Source organism: Typopeltis vanoorti, chromosome 3 (assembly GCF_054136105.1).
Source record: "Typopeltis vanoorti isolate ZY-2024b chromosome 3, IOZ_Tvanoo_1.0, whole genome shotgun sequence".
NCBI lineage: Eukaryota > Metazoa > Arthropoda > Arachnida > Uropygi > Thelyphonidae > Typopeltis > Typopeltis vanoorti.
This window is the reverse complement of record NC_143551.1, coordinates 50264683-50291540: the sequence shown is the minus strand read 5'-3', so window position 1 is coordinate 50291540 and position 26858 is coordinate 50264683. Positions and strand designations below refer to the sequence as shown.

General features: G+C 37.1%; 1 protein-coding gene across 2 annotated transcripts in view; it reads left to right on the top strand.

The window, feature by feature from the left end:
- The window catches only part of LOC150108117 (uncharacterized), a 246960-nt gene that overhangs the window by 124004 nt on the left and 96098 nt on the right, over positions 1–26858 (top strand). The gene's annotated exons all lie outside the window — the stretch shown is intronic.

Here is a 26858-nt window from a genome sequence, read left to right as displayed (position 1 = left end):
CCAAAGATATAAAATGATTGAATTGTGTGAATTAACATACCAACAATTAAGTGTGCATAAATTATGCCTATATGTTCGATTACATATCATCAAAAATACTTTTAATTAAACTTAAAATACTTACAGTGAAACTCAGCTGTTAATTTGACAGCATTTCCTCAAGATATTGAATATCTTGTTCTTCTTTTTCTGCAGTCGAGTCGCAAAGGTTTTGCTGTTGTGCATTTGTAGCATTTCGGGAGTACATTTAAAGTTTTGGCAGCACATATTGTTATCACTTAAAAATGAACGGATTCTTACAATTGAATCCAGCAGTTTAATTTGCATCCTGTTTCTGGGTTTAGTTTTGATAGATGTTACATAAGAAAAAATTCGTTCAACTATTGCGTTGCTGGCACAATAAGGCATGTTAGGGCATAATTCGACAGTTCATTAAAATTATTGTGTTTGGATACTGCTTGCCAAAATTCTAAAGCTTCCTTAGGGATTCCATCTTGTTTGAAGTTTTCTTCTTCATTCCACGCAACAAGACTAATTTTTCTGTATTGGTCTTTGACTAGATCAACATTGTTTATTAGGTGGAAAAATGGCAGATCAGAAAATTTTCCCTTTTTCTGTTTGGCTTAGAATAACAGTAGGATTTAAAAGTGACAGACCTTTAAATATATCAGCTGACTCAGGGAGCCACTTGTTCACTTGATTCAACGATTCTTGAAGCATGGCTTGCCACCTAAATTTCACAGACTTTATTTTATTATTTTCTTGTTCCATATTAGGAGAAGTCCGAAAGCTGATCAAGTACATCCTAATTTCTTGATCAAATTTAATTCCAAAGTCTATATTTTCTACTATTTTGCATGTTCCATTTTCGTTGTACAGCCTTAAAGACTGTCTCTGTGTGTGCGCAGTTCTTTGGCAAGATCGTAAGGATCAGCATAGGTTTGCTGAAACAAAACATTAAGCCTTTCGAACTCTTTAACAATGGGAGTAGCAAATACAAAGTAAAAATAATTCATCCTATCTTGTAACATCTCTTTTATCAACCATGCCTTATACCTTGTATCCTGACCTCCAGATGCTTCACAGCAGGTAAAGTAGGCAATTAATTCTTCCCAATTTAGCAGTATATTATTGAAGACTTTACCTCTCACTAACCACCTTCTCTTGGACAATTTCATAAATGGAAGGGGTGCATCTCATTTCTGGTCATCTTCAACTTCTGAATTCATCACTTTAAAAAGAGCCTTAAAATCTTCTCTTCTCATATTGCCATTTGAAAACCACGAAGGAATTTCAGTCAAAATGAATCCAATATTGGATGGCAGCTTTGAAAATGCATGCTGTATGCAAATTGCCAGAGAGTGGCAAATGCACTTCATTTGAATACAGTTCGGATTTTCATTTCTAATCCTAGTCCACAGGGAATTGGTACTTCCAACCATAGCAGCAGCACCATCACTAGCAAACCCAATACAGTTCTTAAGAGTTTAATTATATGAAGCTAACACTTCTGAAATTTTATTAAATAAAACCTCCGCTGTTGTCTCTACAACAGGTATAAGACCCAAGAAAGCTGAGTGAATTTTATTTGTTTCATTGCAAAAAATCTAAGAACTATGCACAAATGCTTTTGTATTGCAATATCTGTAGATTCATCTACTAGTAATACATACTTTTTACCTTCTAAATCATGCTTCAGTTGCTCTTTCGATGAAGCAGCAATTACATTTTCTATAATTGCAATACATTTGGTTCTGTGCAGTTTAATGCCACCAAGAACACTATTTTGGCAATGTTTCTTAACTACTTCACCTATATGATCTACAGCACAAATTGAGGAATGACATGCTATTGCAAGGCTAAGTTCTATTTCTGCTTGTTTTTCCTGGTCATTCATGGACGATTTGATAACTTTATCTTGAGTTGTTTGTGATGTACTGGGAGATTTATATTGGTGTTTCTTTGATTTTTCGTGAACAGATATGTTATAAAGTTTTGGCAGCATGTTAGTTTTGCAATATGTGCAATATGCATGTTGTCCATCATCAGAAGATTTCAGCCACAAATATTTTACTTCCCACTCTTTTTTATATTTTCTTCTACCTCTATTATCACTTTTATACTTAAGCATTTTAAAGGGCTTGAAAAAAGCAAAATATCTCAATTCAGAAAATGAAGAAACAAAAAACAAATTATAGATAATGGTACTACAAAATTTGTAGTACAAATACTAATCTGGTGCAGCAAACACCAATCTGGTAAAGGGAAAATAACAAAAATATAAGCAAGATAAAGATCAAGTTTATAAACGATATTAAAAAATTATTCATTAATTATATTAAAATCACTTATTATATTAAAATGAATTGTGAATGGTAATCACAGTTACTATTCTTACGAAATTGAACATATTACTTACATATTGTCACAATGTGGGTAAAGTTTATGCAAAACATTCCAGTATGAAAGCTTATGAGATAGAACTATCACCAAAGAGCACCAAATGTCTGATATCACACAACGGAACAACACTTGCAAACACAAAGTCTACTCCATAACTAACTAGAGACGATCAAAACAGACATGGACCCAAGCTGGTATGGCTTTTGCGTATGTGTTTTATACGAGTACAAAACGAAGTTGCATTGTGTTTGGTGGTATTTATCAACAGAACTGGATCAAGTTTATAGCAACAATAGCGAGCAGGAGCTTTGTGTACTTGTTTTATACAAGTACAGAATGAAGCTCAAGCATGCTTGGTGTTATTGAAATCTTTGTAAAAATGGCCAAATTAGTGGTCACATTTGCATAAATGGCCAAACTGATTTTTTAATGGCCCAGAGTTCAAAAAAGTGCCAAATTTTTGAAATTTGGCCATGAAATGACCAATCTGGCAACCCTGCTTCAAGATTTCATCGATCAGACTAGAAAGAGCCTAAAAAAATGGAATAAAGACAAAAGTTCTATTTAACTGAAAAATTCCAGTATAGATATACAGTAGGAGCTGCTATGGTTAGTATAAGTTATTATATTGGTAAAACATATTGTTTAAGTGTGAATTATCGATGTTTTTCAATTATCCATGTATCTGCTCTTATTCCCCCCCCCCCCTCCATTAACCCAGATAATCAAGAGTACACTGTATTAGTGAAATGTATTGCAATATTCATATTATTAACATGACTATCGTTTGTTTTTTTTTTAATGGTAGAGTTGACATGACTCACTCACACTTACAAGGACAGAAAGAGTAGTGTGATATGGAAAGTTTGCAGTTAATTCCTTTTAACATAATATTATGATGAGGCTCTTGTCCAGGTATATGAGGATGAGATATTAGAGCTGTTGCATAAACTGAATAAGAATTCAGCAACAGGGACTGATGGGATATCAGCACGTGTGCTAAAAGAGGGTTCAGCTGAACTGGCTATTCCTTTGTCCAGGCTGTTTAATATGAGTGTCAGAACAGGGAAGATTCTGCAAGAATGGAAAGAATGTATGATAATTCCATTGCACAAGGATGCAAAGACTGTTGTATCCAACTATTGACCAATTAGTATCTCAGGAGTGGTGGTAAAGATTTTGAAAAACTTGGTTAGGGCTCACATTCAGAAATGAGTTGACAGTGAATCTCTGTTTTGCAATGAGCAGCATCGGTTTACTAAGGGAAGGTCATGTTTTAGCAACTTGCTCACATTCTATAACAGTGTTAACATTGAACTAGACAAGGGGAATGTATACACCATGATACTTTTGGTTTTTACAACCGTGTTATAAATAACTTTATTATCTCGACGTTTCAATCTTCATATCAGGATCATCATCTGGAGCATACACAATTATACTATACAAGCTGCGTTACATTACAAACTGTAAGCTAGAGAAACAAAGATTTGATCACGTTATTCTACTAGCATGACCTCTAGTGAAAAAAAAAATAGATAAAAAAATTTTAAAAAAATTACATCAAGCTAGAATTTAAATAAACATTCTTTCTTACAGTAATGTCCTATTTTTAGTATTACAATTGTTATTTTTGATTTTAAAAAAATTATTTAAAATTTATTTTTAAATAATTAATTTAATTTAAAATTTAATTAATAATTTAAAAATTTATTTTTAAATTATTTAAAAAAATTAGTAATTTTTTTTAAAATCAAAAATAACAGTTGTGATACTAAAAATAGGACATCACTGTTACTGAAAGAAAACTATCTGTAAGAAAGAATGTTTATTTAAATTCTAGCTTGATGTAATTTTTTTTCTTTCACTAGAGGTCATGCCAGTAGAATAACATGTGATCAAATCTTTGTTTCTCTAGCTTACAGTTTGTAATCTAACACAGCTTGTATAGTATAATTGTGTATGCTCCAGATGATGATCTTGATATGAAGATCGAAACGTCGAGATAATAAAGTTATTTGTAACACAGTTGTAAAATCCATAATTTATAAAATGAATGCTGATCACTGTGTAACACTAAAAGAAAGGAATTTTTGGAATTTGCTAAGGCTTTCTACAGAATACAGCATGGTAGACTGTTGCATAAATTGGAGAATATGGGTTTGGATTATAGAATTAGGTTTAGAAATGACTCTATTTACTATAGGGAGGAAGGGCTTGGAATAGATTTGTATTCTGTTAGTTCCTGTATGGTGATCTAAACTGTTGTGTTGGTATGCGATGGGTGGGAAGAGTATCAAACTTTTAACCAGTGGTATACTGATTACCTTAAATCTTGCTGGAATTATGGGCATGGGAAAATGGATGTCAGTTCAATGTCTGTAAATGCAAAGTCATGCACTTTGGCATGATTAGATATCCAGTGCCGTATTATATTGGTGGGATTATGCTTGAAGAAACTGATGAGGCTAGGGATCTTAGTATGTAGTCTTAGTGTTAGTAGATAGGAAAATTTCAGGGGCCATGTAGCTAAGATTGCAAATACAACTCAAAAGGTAATTGCAATGCTGAAACGAATGTTCACATGTAAATATAAGGATATCATTTTGCCTCTTTACAAGGCCTTGATAAGACCTCACTTGGACTATTGTGCTCAGGTCTGTCTCCTGGTTTCCACTGTGATTCTGATATATTGGAGAGAGTGCAAGAAGAGTGTTAAAAATGATATCAGGATTATGGAATACTGATTATGAAGACAGATTGAGAATTTGTAGACTGCAGACACTAGCAAACAGGAGAAAGAGGGGTGATATGATTGAGATTTACAAACTTCTGAAAAGGTCATGCAGAATTTCAATTGATGGAATTTTTCAATTTATGGAGGGTGGGAAAAGGACAAGAGGGCATATTTAGAGCTTAGAATGAATGCTGCTAAGAAGGGGACGAGGGCTAGATTTTTCTCTCATAGGGTGGTGAGTGATTGGAATGGATTGCCATTGGATGTTGTGAGTACAAGCAGTGTAAATGAATTCAAGAATAAGTATGATAGCTGGTGTGTGTGTGTGGTATGTGGCCTCGCTCAATGAGTGCCTGACTCCCTGGAGGTCTCTCTTAATAATAATAATATGTGTAGGCATCTCATGGTGAGTCAGTATGAGAATGATCACAGATTGCTGAAAGTAGTTTCTCAGCTCCTGAATTTGAACAGGGAAATCAATACAAAGTGTAAGCTTGGTTGAGTTCAAGGGAATACTGCAGTACACACACTAATGCCATAAGTGTAGAAGGACAAGGAAGAGTTTCTGGTATTGGTTAGTTCATTTTGGCCGAATGTTAGAGATTTTAATGGGACTTGATTAAGAGAGAGGATAGAACATAAGGGAGTATTTTATTTTTCAGGGAGAATAGAGAGATAATGATGCAAAGAATCTTTATCATGGCTTTTCAATCCAAAGGTGAGTTAGCTGCTCTCATACAGAGATGAAAGGTTTTTCCTAGTGGAAACTCCAGTTCCTTCCCCTTCCCCTGGGAAAAATAAAAAATAAAGTAGGCCAGCTGTCCCTATGAATTTATACTGAAATTGCATAAAAATGATTGTTCACTCCAACATTGCAGATTCCATAGGCAGTTTCACTTATAAAATCTCAAGATTTTTGTCTAACTTTCTTCGTCCTCTCACTGCTTTTCAATAAAAAAAAATATTCTGAGAAATTTTTGCAAGAATTTTGCAAAAAGACATGAAACTAGCATCTTCAGTTATGATGATGATGATCCATCCATTTCCCTCTAGTGGCTAGGGGAGTAGCCATTAGAGGGCTACATGACAGCTCCTGAACTGCTATCACTAGGTCATGATAGCAGTGAGCACACATGCCTGACCTAGTAGCTAAATTTTATCTAGAATGCCTAGAAGAAAGAACTCCTCCTCTCTCTCTCTCTCTCTCTCTCTCTCTCCCCCCCCCCTCCCTCCCTCCCCCACCACCCAAAACTGTATTTGGCTACACTACACAGATGATGTTTTTGCAATTTGAAAGTGCACAGAACCAGAATTCCATTCATTTTTACCAAAAAAAAAAAAATCGACAGTTTACATCCTTGAATTAAATTTACACTGCAAAAAGAATCAAGAGGAATTTCCTTGATAGAAATTCACTTTCTAGTAGAAAGTGATCCATCCATTTCCCTCTAGTGGCTAGGGGAGTAGCCATTAGAGGGCTACATGACAGCTCCTGAACAGATAAGTGTCATTTTGAGTAATAATTGGTGAATTTACATAGTATTGTTTACTTTTTGTATTTTAGCATGTCTGGGTGATTTTTGGGTGTTTTCTGAGTATTTTAAATAGTAAATTGATAGATACGATTATCGTGCACATGGCCCCCATAAAGAGGAATACAACAAAGATGGTGCCCGGGTTGCCATCTTTGTCTAAAAATTTAAATTTAAAGGATTTGATTCAGTTTACCGTTTGCAAAATGTATGCATTGAGGAGAGCGGTTGGAGTCTGGTTAAACAACTATAGTGCAGTGAATGTGTGCAGAAAGTATGAAGAATGTGAGGATTTAAAGTGTGTTTCAGATCGTGAGAGTGATATCGTTGTTGAAAGTGAAAATCTAGAAAATAGTGATACTTGCGAGGTAGTACCAGATAGCTGTGAGAGTGGCGTTGAAAGTGAGAATGAAGGTAAACATACAGAACGAATGAATGAATTATCGGAGAATAAAAATGATGAGACTGATGCGATGAGTGAAATCACTCGGTTACGCAGAGCGATCCACAGGGCAAATCGGCAGCTGGAGTGTTGGCAAAAATGTTTACCAAACGTAGCGACTGATAAACGGCAAAAGTATGATAGAAAAAATAAGAGTGTGATAGTGAATGTAAACAAAATGAAAGAGGGAGTGTTGTATGGAGATTCCTTAGTAAGAGGTGTGTTAGTTGAGAGTTTAACAAAATCGTACCAACCTGGTACGAACGTTAAGGATGTAAGTGAGTCAATTAGAATGCAAAAGCAGCAGGTGAAAGAATTGATAGTGGTAGCAGGTACAAATGATTTGAAAGGAGACAAAATGGCTATGTGTGAGGATGTGAAGGAATTGCTTGAGGTAGCAAAAGAGAAGAGTGAGAGAGTTAGGATGGTGAGTCTGTTGTCGCGGTATGACAGTGAAGAGTATAGAAGGAGGGCCATAATTGCAAATGACTTTATGCGTGAATTATGCAGGATGAGTGGTGTGGAATTTGTGGATGTGTGGAGTGAGTTCGATGGGCAAAAGGATTATATAAGATGGATGATTTACATTTGAATAGATTTGGTGTACGAAGACTTGTACACCAAATACAAGTCTAATTGTATTTGGTGTACAAGTGCACCAAATACAATTAGACTAAAATTAGATTAAAATTAGTCTAAAAAAAGGTGTTGTCGAATGTAGTGGAAGTGTATGTGCAGAATCAGGGAAACTAGAGTTATTAAGTGGGGGGGGGTAGATATGCAGACTTTAGGGAGACAGTTGAGTGTATGAATGTGTGTAATATGCTCAAGTGAGTACGAAAGACTACAAATCAGAATGGGATAGTTAGTATAAGGCATCAAAATAGGGATGGGCAAATGGGCTTCTACAATTCATGTATACTAATGCCAGAAGTATTAGGAAGAAGAAGGAAGAATTTTTGGCCTTGGTTGGCACTTCCAGGCCACAGGTTATTGGCATTAGTGAAACATGGCTGACAGAAGATGATATAGCTAGTGGGATTAAATGTGAGGGGTATGGTGTTCAGGAGTGACAGGGAGAATAAAATGGGGGAGGAGTGTTATTGATGATAGCTGATGAGCTGCAGCCAAAGAGAATAGAAGTGAAACTGCAGGATAGAGAAAAGAGCAAATTTGAGGCTATTTGGTGTGAGATTAAGACTAGCAGAACAAAATATACAGTTGGGTGCTGCTATAGACCAGGTGATGGAATAGATGGTGGAGATAGTATGCATAAGCAAATAGAAGAAATGAGTGGAAGAAGGGTAATTATTATGGGTGATTTCAACTATGGTAACATTGATTGGAAGTAGGAGAGGACACATGGGAGGAAGGAATTGGATTTTATGCGATTATTAAGGGATAACTATCTGCGACAGCATGTAATGGAAAATACCAGGGGTCAGAGAGTGCTTGACCTAGTAATTGCATCTGAGAATTTGGCTGTAACAAATTTGACCACGTTGCCACCGATTGGTAAGAATAATCATAGGGTCTTGATTTAGGAGGTGGCTAAAGGTGTAAAATTTACAATTAAGACAGGGTACATGTGGAATTATCGGGCTGGTAAGTATGACAAGCTTAGGAGTTTGATTGGTTCAGTGCCATGGCATGTAAAACTGCAAAGGCTGGATGTTGATAGGGCATGGGAAGTGGTCAAGGAGCATTTACAGGAGGTTTTGGCTGACTCTATACCTAGAGTACGAATAGTAAATCAAGTAGGGATTAAATGGATGAATAACACCATTAAGCTTGAGCTGCAAAAAAAGAAACAACTATGGAGGGAATTTAAGGAGAAAGGTGACTGGCAGGCACATGAACGATATAAAGTGCAGGCCAGAAGGGTAACGAGTGTGGTAAGAAAAGCAAAAACGAATTATGAAAGAACATTAGCCATGCAGGCTAAAGAGAATCCCAAACAGTTTTTTTGACATGTTGCAAGTAAAAGAAAAAATGTATATGGCAGAATGATTTTAAAGAATGCCGATGGTAGGGAGGTAACCGAATCAGTTGATATAGTTGAATTACTGAGCGAGCACTTTGCAAGCATATATCATCCAGGTGGTGACATTGCAGAAATGAATGAACCAATAGATTATACAGGAATTGTGGTGAATGAAGTGGAGGTGAGTAGTCTATTACAAAACCTCAATGTCAGTACATCTGTGTGATTGGATGGTATACCAGCTCGGGTCATACGTGAAGCAGCTAAAGATTGTCAGTGCCCTTGACCATTTTGTTTAATTTGAGTCTCAGGTCTGAGTTAGTCCTGAGGGGGGGCGGTGGAAAGAGGGGAAAATAGTTCCACTGGATAAAGGAGTTTCCAAGACTGCTGTTGTAAATTACTGACCTATTAGCATATCAGGAATCGTTGTGAAGGTCTTGGAGAAATTAGTCAAGAAAAAAATACAGGATTCGATAGATGAAAACGGGATACTGTATGGGGGACAACATGGTTTTGTGAAGGGTAGATCATGCCTCAGTAACTTGCTCACGTTTTATAACACAGTAACTGCTGAACTGGATAAGGGTAATGGTTTTACAGTGATTCTACTGGACATTGCTAAGGCCTTTGACAGGATGCCACATGGAATTCTAATCAGTAAACTGCAGATATGGGGGATGGATATAGGATTGGTGAGATGGAGAGATATCAGAGAGTGGTTTATTCAGGAGTAGATCCAAAAGACGGCTTGTGACTAATGGCGTGCCGCAGGGTTCTGTTCTTGGACCACTACTTTTCAATTTGTTCATTAACGATATAGGAAAGGATCTGAGAGGAAGTGTTCATTTGTTTGCTGATGATGCAAAGTTGGGTACAGCAATATACTGCACAGGATGTCAAAATTTTGCAAGATGATTTGGATAGTTTGGAGGACTGGGCTAAGGAGAATGGATGTCGGTTTAATGTGGCAAAGTGTAGTGTTATGCATTTTGGGGTGAAAAGATTAGTAGCAGTATATCACATTGGTGGAACCGTACTCCAGGAGATTGACGAGGCCAGCGATTTGGGAGTGTTGGTGGATAGGGAGTTGAGGTTTAGGGGACACATCGCAAAAGTGGCTAAATCAGCTCATCAAATCACTTGGTTGCTGAAAAATACTTCAAGCAGAGACAAACAGGTTATTGTTCCTCTGTATTGGGCCTTGATAAGACCCCATCTAGACTACTGTGTCCAGATTTGGGTACCAGGGTTTCTTCTTGATGGGGAGGAGGTGCAGAGGATCCAGAGACGAGTGACCAAGATGATAGCAGGTCTATGGAATGAATCTTATGAGAACAGGTTGAAGATTTGTGGGTTGCAGAAATTGGTTGATAGGTGTAAAAGGGGTGATATGATTGAGACATTCAAATTACTGAAGGGTTTCTATAAGATTAATTCAGAAGATATTTTTGAGAATAGGACTGGTGGTGGGAAGACTAGGGGCCATACATGGAAGCTGGGCAAGAGTGTGGTTAACAAGGGTGTTAGAGCTAGGTTTTTTACTTGGAGAGTGGTGATGAGTGGAATCAGCTGCCAGAGTCTGTTGTGGGTGCCATGACTGTGAATGAGTTCAAGGCGAGGTATGATGGATACTGTGTGAATGGCGAATAGTTGTTCTTGACATGATGTTAGGGCCTCCCTCGATGAGTCTGTTGACTCATCGAGGGAGTAAACTGTGGATTTTTTGGTACAGTATTGTAAAATTCTTAGTGTCTGGAGCACACAAAATTTGTTCCTTTGAAGGATCACTCCAACATCATACTAATCACTTTATTAAATGGCTACAAACCCAAGTCAGTTTCTTCAATCACATTTCCCAATTTACACACTCCTTTTCTCTTAACTTAGAAATGGCTTTTGTGTTACCATTAGGTGTTCTAGTATCAGAGAATGTCCATCCAACCTGTGCTCTCCTCTTATTTGAGATAACCTTATGCGTTTTCATAACTCAGTTGGTAGCAGCAATTTCCTTTTGGTAGTAAGATATGATGAACCTTTAGAAGGGTTTCTCCACTACATGTGAATGAGCCAATTTCTTATACACACTGAAATGGTTTTGCCTTCTGATATACAGACAGAAAGCCTGCCAGCGATTATATGCATGCAGAAGTTACGGACAGTACAGGTAGGACTAATCGCTCTATATCATTAATTTGGTTTCTGTGAATCCAAGTTACTTGGCCATGATTTTTTTTAACTAAAATTCTTACTACATACTGAACTCTTACAGACAAATTTTTAAAGAAAAGTACTTTGTGACTCATGATGTATACTGTAATTGTAAAATCACAATGACATTGTAATGCCTTGCATGTAAAATAATGAGACTAAAGAAGATAAATAATCACCAGACAGCAAAAGAAGGGCAACCAGGTCATTGTTGAGAGAGAGAGAGAGAGAGAGAGAGAGAGCGCAGAGATAGAAGAGTTGTCATTTAGTCATAATGAGAGTATTGTACTCATTTGTTGAAAGGAACTTGGAGAAGAGACTGAGGACTTGTCAGCAGGAATTCATGAGACAGTAGAAGTCTCTGGCATTGTATAGGAGGAAGTGACTTGTCAGTCAAAAGGTAACTCGCCAGGACAAGAATATTCTATTAATAATTCCGATATTCTGTCAGGTGGCGTGTCGATGGTAGGACTGCATTTGAAGAGCTCCGAAAGATAAGTTATTTAGTTTTTAAAAAATAGCGTTATCAGTTAAAAAATTGTGCTAGAATTAGAGTGTATTGTGGAGTTAATTAGTTAAGCATAAAATATTTTGTTTTTAATAGTGTTAATTTAGTCTTTTGATAAGATATAGTAAGATAGGTAGCATAGCACATGGCACCAATGTGAAGTAGAGCAATTTCGTCCAAGTCGTTGTCATTGTTTATAGAATTTAATCAAAGGGAGTTCATCCAGTGTAAGGTCTATAGAATGTATGCTTTGCTGAGAGCAGTTGGAGTTTGGTTTGAGAGCGATAGTGATGGGAAAGTGTGCCAAAAGTGTCATAAAAGCGAGAATCAAAAGTGTGTCTCAGGTCGTGAGATTGATGCAGTGAATGAAAGTCAGAATACGAATGAAAATTGGGAAGTAACACTTGATAGCATTGAGGGTGAGATTAAATGTGACACGGTTGAAAGTGAGAGTAAAAGTGTACAACAAGAGAATGGTTTGCCTTTTGACTGATATAAAAAATGAAGAGTTAGTTGCAATGAGGGAGATAGCTCGGTTGCACAGAGTGATACATAGGGCAAAGCAGCAGCTGGAGCGATTGCAAAAATGCCTACTGAGTGGATCAGCTAATAAAAAGAAGCAAGTGAGAGATAAGAAAAATTAGTGCGTGATCAGGAGAGAAAGAAATATTAAGGAGGTGAGTATTATATGACAATTCAATCATAAAAGGTGTGATTTTGAGAGTTTGACATAATTGTGCTTTCCTGGTGTAAAAATTAATGATGCAAGCGAGGCTATTGAAGCACAAAAGCGTAGGGTCAAAGAAATGGTTGTAGCGGCTGGAACGAATGATTTAAAAGGAGAAAAGTATGGTATGAGAGAAGACTTGAAAGAATTACTGGTAGTAGCAAAAGAAAAGAGTGAGAGAGTTAAAATAGTGAGTCTGTTGCTGCGGTATAACAAACCATCCTTATACAAGAAGGATGGTTTGCATCTGAATTGATTTGGTGTTTGAAGACTGGAAAGATTGTTGTTGAATAAAGTGAAAGTGGGTCTGCAGAATCAGGGAAACTAGAGCTTTAGTGTGTGTGTGTGGGGGGGGGTTGATTAGATATGCAGACATCGGTGATGCAGTTGAGTGTAAGAATGTATACGAAATGCCTCATTTGGTACCAATGGTAACAGACCAGAATGGGATAGTTAGTATAAGACATCAAGATAGAGTGGGACTAGGGGGATGTTTGCTATGTACACTAATGCCAGGAGCATTAGGAACAAGCAGGAGGAATTTTTGGCCTTGGTTGGCCCATCCTGGCCAAAGATTATTGGCATTTGTGAGACATGGCTAACAGAAGATGATATAGTTAGTGGGATAGAATGTGAAGGGTATAGTGTGTTCAGGAAAGATAGAGAGAAAAGATTGGGAGGAGGGGTGTTATTGATGATAGCCAATGAACTGCAACCAAAGAGAATAGAAGTTCAGCTGCAGGATAGTGAAAATAGCACATTTGATGCTATCTGGTGTGAGATTGAAGCCAGCAGAACAAAATATACAGTTGGGTGCTGCTGTATACCAGGGGATGGAAAAGATGATGGAGATAGTATGCACGGCTCAATGAGTGGTATTATGGGGGGGGGGGGGATTTCAACTATGGTAATATTGATTGGAAGTAGGAGAGGACACATGGGAGGAAGGAAATGAATTTTGTGTAGTTACTAAGGGATAATTACCTGAGACAGCATGTAATGGAATATACTAGGGGTTTGAGAGTGCTTGATCTAGTAATTGCATCTGAAAATTTGTCTATAACGAATATGACCACGTTGCCACCAATTGGTGAGAGTGATCATATGGTCTTGACCTGGGAGGTGGCTAAATGTGTGGAATTTTCAATTAAGACGGGGTACATGTGGAATTACCAGGCTGGTAAGTATGACAAGCTTAGGAGATTGCTTGAATCAATGCCAGGGCTGGATATTGATGGTGCATGGGAAGTGGTAAAGGAGCGTTTGGTGGAGGTAATGGCTGACTGCATACCTTGAGTCTGGAGAGTAAATCAAGTGGAAGTTAAATGGATGAATAACACCATTAAGCTTGAGCTGCAAAAAAACAAACAATTGTGGAGGGAATTTAAGGAGAAAGATGACCTGCAATCACATGAACAGTACAAAGCACAGGCCAGAAGGGTAACTAGTGTGGTAAGAAAAGCAAAAGCAGTTATGAAAGGAAGTTAGCAACACACTGAACAGAATCCCAAGCAGTTCTTTCAATATGCTGCAAGTAAAATAAATGTATACAGTAGAATGATTTTAAGGAATGCCGATGGTAGGGAAGTAACTGAATCAGTTGAAATAGTAGAATTACTAAGTGAACACTTTGCAAGAGTATATCATCCAGGCAGTAATATTACAGGAATGAGGGAACCGATGGCTTATACAGGAACTGAGGCGAATGAAATGGAGGTGAATAGTATATTACAGAACCTTAATGTGAATACATCTGTAGGATTGGATGGTATACCAGCTCGAGTCGTACGTGAAGCAGCAAAGGAATTATCAGTGCCCTTGACCATATTGTTTAATCTAAGTCTCAGCTCTAGGTTAGTCCTGAGGGGGGTGGGGGGTGGAAAGAGGGGAAAATAGTTCCATTGCATAAAGGAGGCTCTAAAACTACTGTTGCAAATTTCCGACCAATCATCATATCAGGAGTCATTGTCAAAGTAATAGAGAAGTTGGTCGAGAGCAATATAAGGGTATATATTGGTTTAGAGTGATACTGCTGGACTTTGCAAAGCCCTTCGACAGGATACCACATGGAATTCTAATCAATAAACTGCAGCACATAGGGATGGATATAATGTTGGTGAGATGTATAGGAGAGTGGTTGATGGAGCGATATCAGAGAGTTGTTTATTCGGGAGTAGAATCCAAAAGAAGGCCTGTGACTAGTGGTGTGCCGCAGGGTTCTATTCTTGGACTACTGCTATTTAACTTGTTCATTAATGATATAGGAAAAGATCTGAGAGGAACTGTTCAGTTATTCGCTGATGATGCCAAGTTGGGTAGAGTAAACATGACGTAAAAATTTTGCAGTACGATTTGGATAGATTGGCAGTCTGGGCTAAGGAGAGAATGGATGTCAGTTTAATGTGGCAAAGTGTAAGGTTATGCATTTTGTGGTGAAAAGATTATCAGCTGTATACCACATTGGTTGAACCATACTCCAGGAAATTGAATAAGCCAGAGACTTGGGAGTGTTAGTGGATAGGGAGTTAAAGTTTAGGGGGCAAAGAGCAAAAGTGGCTAAATCAGCTCATCAGATCACTTGGTTGCTGAAGAATACTTTGATAAGCAGGTTATTGTACCTCTTTATTGAGCCTTGATAAGACACCCCATCTTGACTACTATGTTCAGATCTGGGTACTAGGATTTCTTGGTGATGGGGAGGAGGTAGAGAGGATCCAGAGATGAGTGACCAAGATGATAGCAGGTCTATGGAACCTTATGAGAACAGGTTGAAGATTTGTGGGTTACAGAAATTTGTTGATAGGCAGAAATGGGGTGATATGATTGAGACATTGAAATTGTTGAATGGTTTTTACAAGATTAATTCAGAGGAAATTTTTCAGAACAGGTGTGGTGGTGGGAGAACTAGGGGTCATCCATGAAAACTGAGCAAGAGTGTAGTTAGCAAGGGTGTTAGAACTAGGTTTTTTTACTTGGAGAGTGGTGAATGAGTGGAATCAACTGCCAGAGTCTGTTGTGTGTGCCATGACTGTGAATGAGTTCAACACAAAGTATGATAGATACTGTGGGATTGCTGAATAGTTGTAGACATGATGTTTAGGTCCCTCGGTGAGTCTAAAGACTCCTTGGAGTTGCTTATAATTATAATAATAATTCAGAGGGAACAATAGATATTTGTCAGAAAGGCCATCGGTTGGAAACTGAGGGACTATGAAAAATGATCTTATGTTCAGTCAAGAAGGTAAATGTTCTTCTTGTTTGAACATTAGTTATATCAAACTGAACATTGGTCATATAAAAAAAAAAAAAAAAAAATTGTTATCATTAATTCATCCTGAAGGCTGAACAGTTCAGCTCTCACTATTTGCTGTTTAACACTCATGAAAGTTTTTTTTTTGAACTATAGTACATTTGTAACATGGGTGAACTAACGATTTTTTTTTTATATTTTGTATTTTATTTTATTTTTTTACATAGTCCAGAAACCCAACTCTATAGACCAAACATGGAACTTTTCAAGCTATTTCAGGCTTCCAGTAAGCAGGTTAGTAGTCTCACACTGGCAATGAAATTTAATATAATCAGGATATGAATCCATTTCCATACCACTCAGTGTGCTGTACACCTTGGTGGTAATAGTCACTAACACACAAAGAAAAGATTAGGATGATATTATTATTGCACAGGAACATCCGTAAAATCTGAAGACTTGATGCAGGAGATCTACACTATCGACATGGTATCTTTCTTTGAAAACAAAGACTCTGACAATCCATTTCACTCATTCACCACTCCCCAAATGAAAAATCATACCTTTACTAACCATACTCTTTCCAGGAACAACCCTCTCCTTCTTCCCCCCCCCCCTCCTGCAAATTTGCTGAAACATTTCTTCGATATTGATCTTATAAAACTCTTCTTAAACAAATATTATATCTCTTCTTTTCAGTCTATCGGCCACTTCTGCAGCTTCCAATCTGTTGCCATAGTAAGCATTCCACAGACCACTCTCGCCATCTTGGTTACTTGTCTCTGAATCCTTGCTATTAATTCCTCATCCTCAAGAAACACAGTTCACCAGATATAGCTATACAAACCTTATAAAGAGGAATGATAAATTCATCTCTGCTTAATTATTGTTCTTCAATAACCAGGTAATCTTAGGAGCTATCTTGGTCACTGTTATGACCCAGGTAGGTCACAAACTTACTGTATATTGAGTAGTATGGAAACAGATTCATCTCCTGATTATATGATAAGAGGGTATTGCTTAATTAAATTGCAGATAGTGAGGTGACTGTTCAGAGCCACCCTCATAATAGAAAGGATCAATAAGACCTTCCAACAGCCAAAGCTGGTCATCAGTACCTATAGAGGACACCCATCTTAAGACATTAGTTTCTAATCTAACACTTCCACTTGTTGTTAATGTTTTGTGTGAGTTGTTAAATTTTTTATATTGTATCCTAGATAATGTCTCTGTGATGGCATAAAATATTGGAAATATTAATCTTGTGTTTAATTATTTAATTGTCCTGCATTCCATCAAGCCCAAAGTTGAATTCAGAATACTAAAATTTATTGAAAAGATTTACCAAATTCAAATTACAATATGTCTGTAACTTATTTTTTTATAGGTGATGATTATGAAACTGGGCCAAAAATTCTGGAAGAAATAAAGATATTATCATTACACATTACCCATGAAAGGTTACATGCAAACCTATAGTACATTTTGTAGCATGGGTGGGCTAAGGATTTTTTCTATTTTTTATATATATTTTTGTATTTTTCAAATTTATTTTTTACTAGTCTGGAAGACCAATCATGGAATTTTTTTCAAGCCACTTTAGGCTTTCAATAAGCAGAGTGATGGTATCACACAAGATGATGAAATCATCTCCCACCTACAGAAAATCACAAACGTCCATGCCCACGGTGGGATTTGAACCTGCAGCCTGTTGGTTGGAGAGTGGGTATGCTAACCACTTGGCCAACAAAGTTGGCGTATCACTTGTTATTCATACAGCACTTACCTCATCATCATCTCATCTTCCTTTATCCCTCTTTTACCTTGCGGTGTCGAGGGTTAGTTAATCATTGAATCTCAAATCGTTCACAGGATAGGGTGGTCAGCCCTGTGCTGCAGTGTATCCTAATGTCTGTAATGTTGAGTTCTCAAGGATGAAAAACCCCATGATAAACTGGGGTAAAAAACCCTACTGTCCACACCCAAGACCGACTAACTTGGCTACGGCTGAGGAAGATCCGTCAGCTCCTCACATCACCAACGGGAATCGCATCTAGGACACTCCTTCCCCAGGCATATGGTTGCACAGCACACAGCCACTAAGCTAACCTCGCAGACAATACAGCACTTATTCTACTCCTTAAAGTTGTTTACCAACAGACCACTTGCAACCACCATTTGCAACTGATTCCACCCATTTACCACTCTCCAAGCAAAATAAAAAATTCCAATCCTTACACTCTTGCGGAGCATCCAGGAGGGACCCCCTTGTTCTCACTTGTCCAATCATGTACAGGTATACCTCAGTCATATGACATGCTAGGTTCCAGACCACTGTTGTATAGCGAATCACTGTTTTTTTTTTTTTTTCACTTGTGCATGTAATGGTTTAATAACATTTTCAAGCAGTTATGTGTATAAATGACATAAATGAAACATTTATGTTAGACATGCAAATGAAAAATTTAGAATAATTTTTGCAAACAAAAAAGTTGTTCTGAATAGCCTGGCTTGAGGGAACAAGCCAACTAATTTGGTCATCAGTCTACACCATTAAAAGTTTTTCCATTTAGGTAATAAGATTGTAACATTTATAGATAACTGTAGTATTAACTAGTGTAGATTTCCATTTCACTAAAAACTTTCTTTGATAATTTTTCTTTCTTTATTGTACTTACTGTAACTGCTGTCGTTACAGTAAGTTTAACGACCACCACAGTGTTTGATATACGCCATTGTCACTAAAATTAATATCTTAGTATTGCATTATTCAACCATGGTATCTCTTCTGGGTCTGGCTCCAACTAATGAGACCTCAATAAAGGTCACTGGTCCTTCTCATAATGCATAATATTATACACACCCAAAAAGTGCATAATATTATACACACCCATAATGCAAAGCACCAAAAGGATTGGTGCTTTGCATTATGGGATGCAAAGGTAATCAATGCAAAGACATATGCAAGTAGCCTAGTTGTGAAGATTCTTCATGTGTTGTTTACATATATGAAGATAAAGGATTAACAAGAATATAATTTCTTGGCATCTTCAAAAGCTTCGTATCCATCATATAATTCAATGTAATAGCAATGGTATTACAATTTTAATATGCACTTCGCATCCATGGCAACATGGACGTATATATACGTCCTGGCCGGTAGCGTGGTTAATATCATAGTATATAATATAATAGGTTTACATTAGGCAACAGCACCATTAATAATGGCAGATGAATTTCGACAGCATTGAATTTTATCTGTGATTATTAACAACAATAAAATAATAGTTCTAATCTGTTTATAATTCACAGCAAAACATCAAAAAACACAAAAATCTAATGAGCAACAATATTGTAAACAAAATTTTAGTCCATGAAAATTATACATCGGTTGATTCGTGGAGTGTCATGCAGCTAAACGCATCGTATGAGCAACTGTAGCATCATATAAAGATGCATTTGTCATAATTGAAGTTGGAAGTTTTTTCACTTGGTTATGCTATAAATTAAAGATACCAAGAAATTATATACTTGGTTTAATCCTTTATCCAAGTGTAAGCAAACAAACTTTGCGCCTGAAGTATTTTCGGGACTGAAAATATAGACCTGAAATATAGACCTGAAGTATATCAGTGATGAGGTGACGAATGCAACATCATTTTCTAATTTCCCCCTGTGGGGCGTATGCCCCCATGTTGAGAAACACTGCTCTAGACCAAGGTGTTTGTCAGCTACAAGTCTAGAAAATTTGGCAAATACTCAGTAGTAACTTTGTTATTAACACTTTATGCACGGACTTTCTTAAACCTTTGAAGAATCCTTCATGTATACTCGCACTCATATCTAATTTAAGCTCTTTATGGAATAAATAACTTAGGCTGTTCAGTTAACATGTTACCTGACAATTCCACCCCATTACTCCGACATTGTAAAAACCATCACTGCTTGATCATTCTCAGTATTCTTTAATTTTTCATAGCTTTTCTGATACTGATGTGCTTCTTGAAATCAAATGTTTGCAAAGAATTTCAGTATCTATCTTTTCCCTTTGCTTCTTAGTATTATAAATAGTTGATGAACCAGTATCATATGTATAACTTTCTATACCGAAAGAACACGGTCAAGTTGTTTCAAGAATTCTGTTCTATCCTGTATCAATGTGAATCTATGCTTACAGTAGACCATAATTAGAGTTAAATAAGCTGAAGAATCACTCAAAATGAGGAGCTCACCATCAACAACTGCAGGTGGAAACAAATAATTGAGCATGCTCTTCAAAATTGTAAGATTTGAAGAACTCTACCCCCATACACAACAACATATGTGGCTACCCAATGAACTGAACTGTTATTTCAAGTAATTTTGTCCAGACTAAAGGAGCTGTCAGATCATCCACTGCCAGAAAATCAGTTTGTGTATCTTTTTTATTTATAATAATAAGATCATCTTCTGGAGCATATGCACTTACCTCTGGTGGAGGGGAGGGGATTTATATTGAAGCGCCATAGCCTTGTTTTTCATCATCATCATCATCATCAAATTCCTGCCATGTACCCTCAAGGGGTGTACAGGATATGACAGTACTACATGAAAAAATTACATTATTACTAACTTCCTATCTACAATTTTCCTCCAAATCAGTCTGTTACTTGTCAAGACTCCAACATTATCAGATCTTATATTTCTATCGTCTAAGGCACTTTGTACCATATCAATCCACCTATATCTTGGTCTTCCTCTGGGTCGTTTTCCTGCCAACCTGGCAGAGAACACTTGTTTTGCTAATCATTCCTTTCCCATTCTGTTTGTGTTAGCATAGATTAGCTCTGCTAATGCATTCCTAGATGCTGACAATGTCAAGTTCTTTCCTAATATCCTCGTTTTTAATATGATATTGCCATCGATGACATCTGTTCATCCCCCTAATCTTTCTCAGGACTCTCATACCTGCGGTCTCTAGTCTTTAGTCAAGTGTTTTACTTCTGACCCAGCTCTCAGATCCATAAATTAAAACTGGTTTGAACACTGTCTTGTATACAGCTAATTTAGTGTTCCGACTAATTTCTCTCTTATTCCATATGAATTTATTCAATTGACTTCCCACCATACCAGCTTTGCTGATTCTGTTGTCTATTTCTATATTTAATTTACCATCTTCAGTAAAAATCGTGCCTAAATAGCTGAAATGTTTCACTTGTTCCCCAGGTTCTCCATTCATAACACAGTTGACATTTTCAATGATTCTGCCTATTTTCGTTGTCTTTGTCTTTTTATTGCTGACCTTCATACCATATCTATTACAACAGCTATTCAATTTAGTCAGAGAATCTTGCAGACTTGTAGCAGATTTATTTAGAAGTATAACATCATCCGCATAAAGCAAAGAGCCGACATTAACATCTCCAATTTTGATATCATGCTTAATACCACTTTCCTTCATAATGTGATCCATATAGATAATGAATAACAGAGGGAATAATGTACATCGTTGTCTCACACCAGATTTAACATTAAACCATCTTCCTGTACTTCCTTCAATTCTAACTGCTGACTTACAACTCAAATAAAGACTAAGTATTGCTAGATATAATGCCCCATTGACACCATATAACTGTAGCATATTGAATAGCTTCTCTCTTGGCAACTTGTCATATGCCTTTTCCAAATCGACAAAACTTAAATACAGATCTTTGTTATATTCCCATGCTTTCTCGACTATTTGTCCTAAAGTGAAGATCTGATCCTGACAGCTTCTATTTAGCCTGAATCCAGCTTGTTCTTCACCAAGCTTTTCTTCCACAATTCTTCTCAACCGTTTCTCAAGTATACTTGCATAGATCTTGGCAGGAACACTCAGTAGGGAAATACCTCTGTAATTCTCACATTCAGTTTTATTTCCCTTTTTATATATGGGTACTATGAGAGCTCTACTCCAATCATCAGGAATTCGTCCCTCTGTCCAGGCTTTCTGAACTATGCAGTAGCCACTGTAAGACTTTTATACCATCATACTTCAGCATTTCGGGTCGAATATCATCTACTCCTGCTGCCTTTCCACATTTCAAGCCTTTGATGGCTTTTTCTACTTCAGGTATGGATATGTATTCCTGACTGCATGCCTGGTCAGTGTTTTTTATCACTGTGTTGTCATCACTGCTTGTTTCATTTAGCAGTTTTTCAAAGTAATTACTCCATACTTCAAGGATATCTTTTTCTCCTGTTTTCATGTCACCTTTATCATCTCTAACTCCTTTTATAGCACTCTTTCCTCCATTCCTAAGCTTCTTCAACAACCTACAGAATATTTTGCCACCTTCTTGATATTTATTTTCTATATTCTTGCCAAAGTCCTCCCATTACTTTTGTTTAGCTAGTTTTACACACTGTTTAGCTTTCTTACATTTGTCTCTGTATTTTGTAAGAGTAAAAGCTGACTTATTTGACAGGAACTTTTGATATGCTTTCTTCTTTTCCTTCACTGCCTCTTCAACTTCCTGTGTCCACCAGAGAGTCCTGATTTTTTTATCCTTGCAGACAACCTCACCACATGCCTCTCTGGCAGAATCAATCAATGTGTTCTTCAGAGTTTGCCACTGAATCTCCAAGATTTGATTCCTGTTCTCAAACTCTTTCATTTTCTTTTCAATAATCTTTCTGTATTTTAGTCTACAGTTCACATCTGAGAGCTGCTCAACTTTTATTTGCTTTAAAACTTTCTTACATGTTATTCTTTTCAATATGAAATTCAATTTTATCCTGCTCAAGACTAAATAGTGATCACTTCCAATTTCAAATCCTCTGTACACTCTGGTGTCCTGCACCAGGGAGAAAACATCACTATCAACAATAACATAGTCAACGAGACTTTTCTTATTCCTAGCCTCTTCTCTCCATGTGAATTTGTGTACATTTTTATGTTGGAACATGGTGTTAGTAATAACCAGTCCATGTCCTGAGCAGAAATCCAACAGATATTTGCCATTATTATTAGCTTTGCTCTTTTCTCCAAATTTTCCCAAAATATTTTTGTATGTCTCACAATCATTTCCTACTCTGCTATTTAGATCCCCAACATGGACCAACTTTTCCTTTTTCATTGTGTCAGTTGCTTTTTCTAAAGCGTCAAAAAATTCCTCCACTTCTACCTTAGTAGAACCTTCTGTGGGACCATAGGCACAAATAAGTCTCTTTGTCCAGTTCCCCATTCTCATATTTACCCACATTACTCTACTTGAGACTGACTGCTATTCAAGAAGATTAGCCTCGTATTTTGTGTTGAATACTATGGCTACTCCTTCTTTTCCTTGATTGTCATTGCCTGAATATAACATTTTGTATTTATTGCTCAGAAAGATCTCACCAGTTTTGGTCTTTTTTGTTTCAGTCACCCGTATTATGTCAATCTGGTACTTATTTAATTCCTCAGCTAGCTCCATTTCTTTGCCATTCAGGCTTCTTACGTTGATAGTACCGATCTTTAACTCTGGTGATGTTGAGTTGGGGTTTGTTTTCAGATTTGTTCCAGTAGCTGACTTTTCGCTGTTCGCCCTGGTTCCCTGGCGAAAACAACGGGGACCTTGTTTAACCGGGCGACGCCCCAGCCGGCATGAAATTTTGTGATGTTGTACCATCATTTTTTATTTTGGTTTAACCAATAAGAATACAGTTTGGTCGGCTAAATCCCAAATTGCCATCCCATCCTCGTTCGTTCAGTATCAAAGTTGATACCCAACAGGGTGCACCACGAGAAGGTGAGGATTGGATATTAGGTCAGAAGCCCTGGTCGGTTCTCCGCATTCCTTTAAAGGCTATGTGGAGGTCTCCTCTCAGTTATACAGCTTTGACCATTAAGCACTCCAGCCTTGTTTTTTATAGCCTAAAATCAAATTTTCATATTTTTTTCCCATTTAAAAATACTGTAAATGCTATTAATAATGGCATAATCACTATTTGAACTAAGGGCTGAGGTTATTGTTGTCAAATGAGTGCTCAGAGTAATTAGTAACTAAAGTCCTGGAGTTAAGGAGTCACTTTAGACATATTGTCCTAATTATTTTTATTATTATGATGTTAGAAACAAAGGTTATGGGGGTTGAATGGTGTGCCATCTACATTCTTGATGTAAGGATGGTTGATTAGAATTTCACAAGTTTTTTTAAATTTGCATTCATACCAGATTTTGGTGTGACGTTAGGTAGTGTTTTTCAAACTACGGGTCCCAACCCATTAGTGGGTCATGAAATCAAAAAATTAATTTCAGGACCCATGAATCAATTGGGATCTTTTTTTTTTTTTTAATTGAAGTAGAATAAAAAATAGAGTGGATCTCACAGATTTTGTGAGATCCACTGTAATATCTCTAAAACAATTTGATTTTTTGAAAGTGTTCAAATCTAACTAAAGAACATAAATGGACAACAGCCTTATGATAGTATTGTTTACACTCACTCATATATTTGGTGAGTGAGTTAAAATCCATAAGTATTACAAAAAATTTCATTTAGCTGTCAATAGCATGTTATCAAGTAAGATAGTTTTCTGTTTTATAAACAGAAAACTATCTTTTTAACTGTTAATAAAATCATATTGGGGTACTTAAAAGTCAAAGCTATATAACTGAGATGAGACCTCCACATAGCCTTTAAAGGAATGCGGAGAACCGATCAGGACTTCCCAATCCTCACCTTCCCGTGGTGCACCCTGTTAGATATCTGCCTGTATACTGAACGAACGAGGATGGGCTGGCAATTTGGGATTTAGCCGACCAAATTGTATTCTTATTGGATTAAGCCAAAATAACAAATGATGGTACAAAACGATAGAATTTAATGCTGGCTGGGACATCACCCAGTTAAACAAGGTCCCTGTTGTTTTTGCCAGGGAACCAGGCAAAAACAACAGCGAAAAAGTCAGCTACTGGAACAAATCTTAAAACCCACCCCAACTCAACATCACCAGAGTTCAAGATCGGTACTATCAACGTAAGAAGCCTGAATGGCAAAGAAATGGAGCTAGCTGAGGAATTGGATAAGTACCAGATCAGCATAATAGGGGTGACCGAAACAAAAAAAGGCAAAGACTGGTGAGATCTTTCTGAGCATTAAATGCAAAATGTTATATTCAGGCAGTGACAATCAGGGAAAAGAAGGTATAGCTATAGTATTGAACACAAAATATGAGGCTAATCTTCTTGAATGGCAATCAATATCAAGTAGATTGATGTGGGCAAATATCAGAATGGGGAATTGGACAATGAGACTTATTTGTGCCTATGGTCCCACAGAAGGTTCTACAAAGGTAGAAGTGGAGGAATTTTTTGACGCTTTAGAAAAAGCAACTGACACAATGAAAAGGGAAAAGTTGGTCGTGGTTGGGGATCTAAATAGTAGAGTAGGAAATGATTGTCAGACATACAAAATTATTTTGGGAAAATTTGGAGAAAAGAGCAAAGCTGATAATAATGGCAAATACCTGATGGATTTCTGCTCAGGACATGGACTGGTTATTACTAACACCATGTTCCAACATAAAAATGTGCACAAATTCACATGGAGAGAAGAGGCAAGGAATAAGAAAAGTCTCATTGACTACGTTATTGTTGATAGTGATGTTTTCTCCCTGGTGCTGGACACCAGAATGTACAGGGGATTTGAAATTGGAAGTGATAACTATTTAGTCTTGAGCAGGATAAAACTGAATTTCATATTGAAAAGAGTAACATGTAAGAAAGTTTTAAAGCAAATAAAAGTTGAGTAGCTCTCAGATGTGAACTGTAGACTAAAATATACAAAGATTATTGAAGAGAAAATGAAAGAATTTGAGAATAGGAACCGAACCTTTGAGATTCACTGGCGAGTCCTGAAGAAAACACTGATCGATTCAGCCAGAGAGGCATGTGGTGAGGTTGTCTTTAAGGATAGAAAAATCAGAACTCCACGCTGGACACAGGAAGTTAAAGAGGCAGTGAAAGAAAAGAAGAAAGCCTATCAGAAGTTTCTGGCAAATAAGTCAGCTTGTGCTCTTAGAGAATACAAATATAAGAAAGCTAAACACTTTGAAAAACTATAATAAATTTAGTTTAATCCTTTATCCAAGTGTGAGCAAACCAAGTTTGCACCTGAAAGTATCTTCACGACTGGGGTAAGGTGGTACAACATCAGGGTAACTCCTTGCAAAGGTGGAGCAAGCTACCATCACTTCTATCTCAGTATCTCCCATAATGCAAAACACATCTCCTTGCAGATATGTCTAATGTTATGCATTAAATTAAGGGAAGGGCCACTACCCAGACTAGTTTTGACCTTTATTGAGGTCTCTTCAGTGGGAGCCAGGCCCAAGTGGAGATACCAGGCAGAAGCATTAGCAAGGTCATCTCTACCTATAGGAGTTGGCAAACGTTGTTCCACCTTTTTAAAAAATTTCTCTGGATTTAGAGAAAGATGTTGAAAGTTTATTTTTCACTTGGTTAGACTATAATAAATTTAGTTTAATCCTTTATACTTGGATAAATCACACTTTGATAAAGGATTAAACTAAATTTATTATAGTCTAACCAAATTACTATTACTATTATTATTATTACTATTATTACGGGCAACTCCAGGAAGTCATTAGACTCATCGAGGGAGGCCCCCAAATCATATTCATCACAACTATTTGACATTCATACAGTACCTATCATACCTCGCCTTAAACTCATTCACTGTCACAGCATCCACCACAGACTCAGGGAGCGCATTCCACTCATTCACTACTCTAAAAGTAAAGAACCCAGCTCTAACACCTTTACTAACCACACTTTTGCCCAGTTTCCATGGATGTCCCCTAGTCCTCCCACAACCAGCCCTGTTCTCAAAAATATCTTCTGAATTAATTTTATAGAAACCCTTCAGTAATTTGAATGTCTCAATCATATCTCCCCTCCTCCGCCTATCAACCAATTTTTGCAACCCATAAATCCTCAACCTGTTCTCATACGGTTCATTCCACAGAGCTGCTATCATCTTGGTCACTCGCCTCTGGATCCTCTCCACCTCCTCCCCATCAAGAAGAAACCTAGGTGACCAA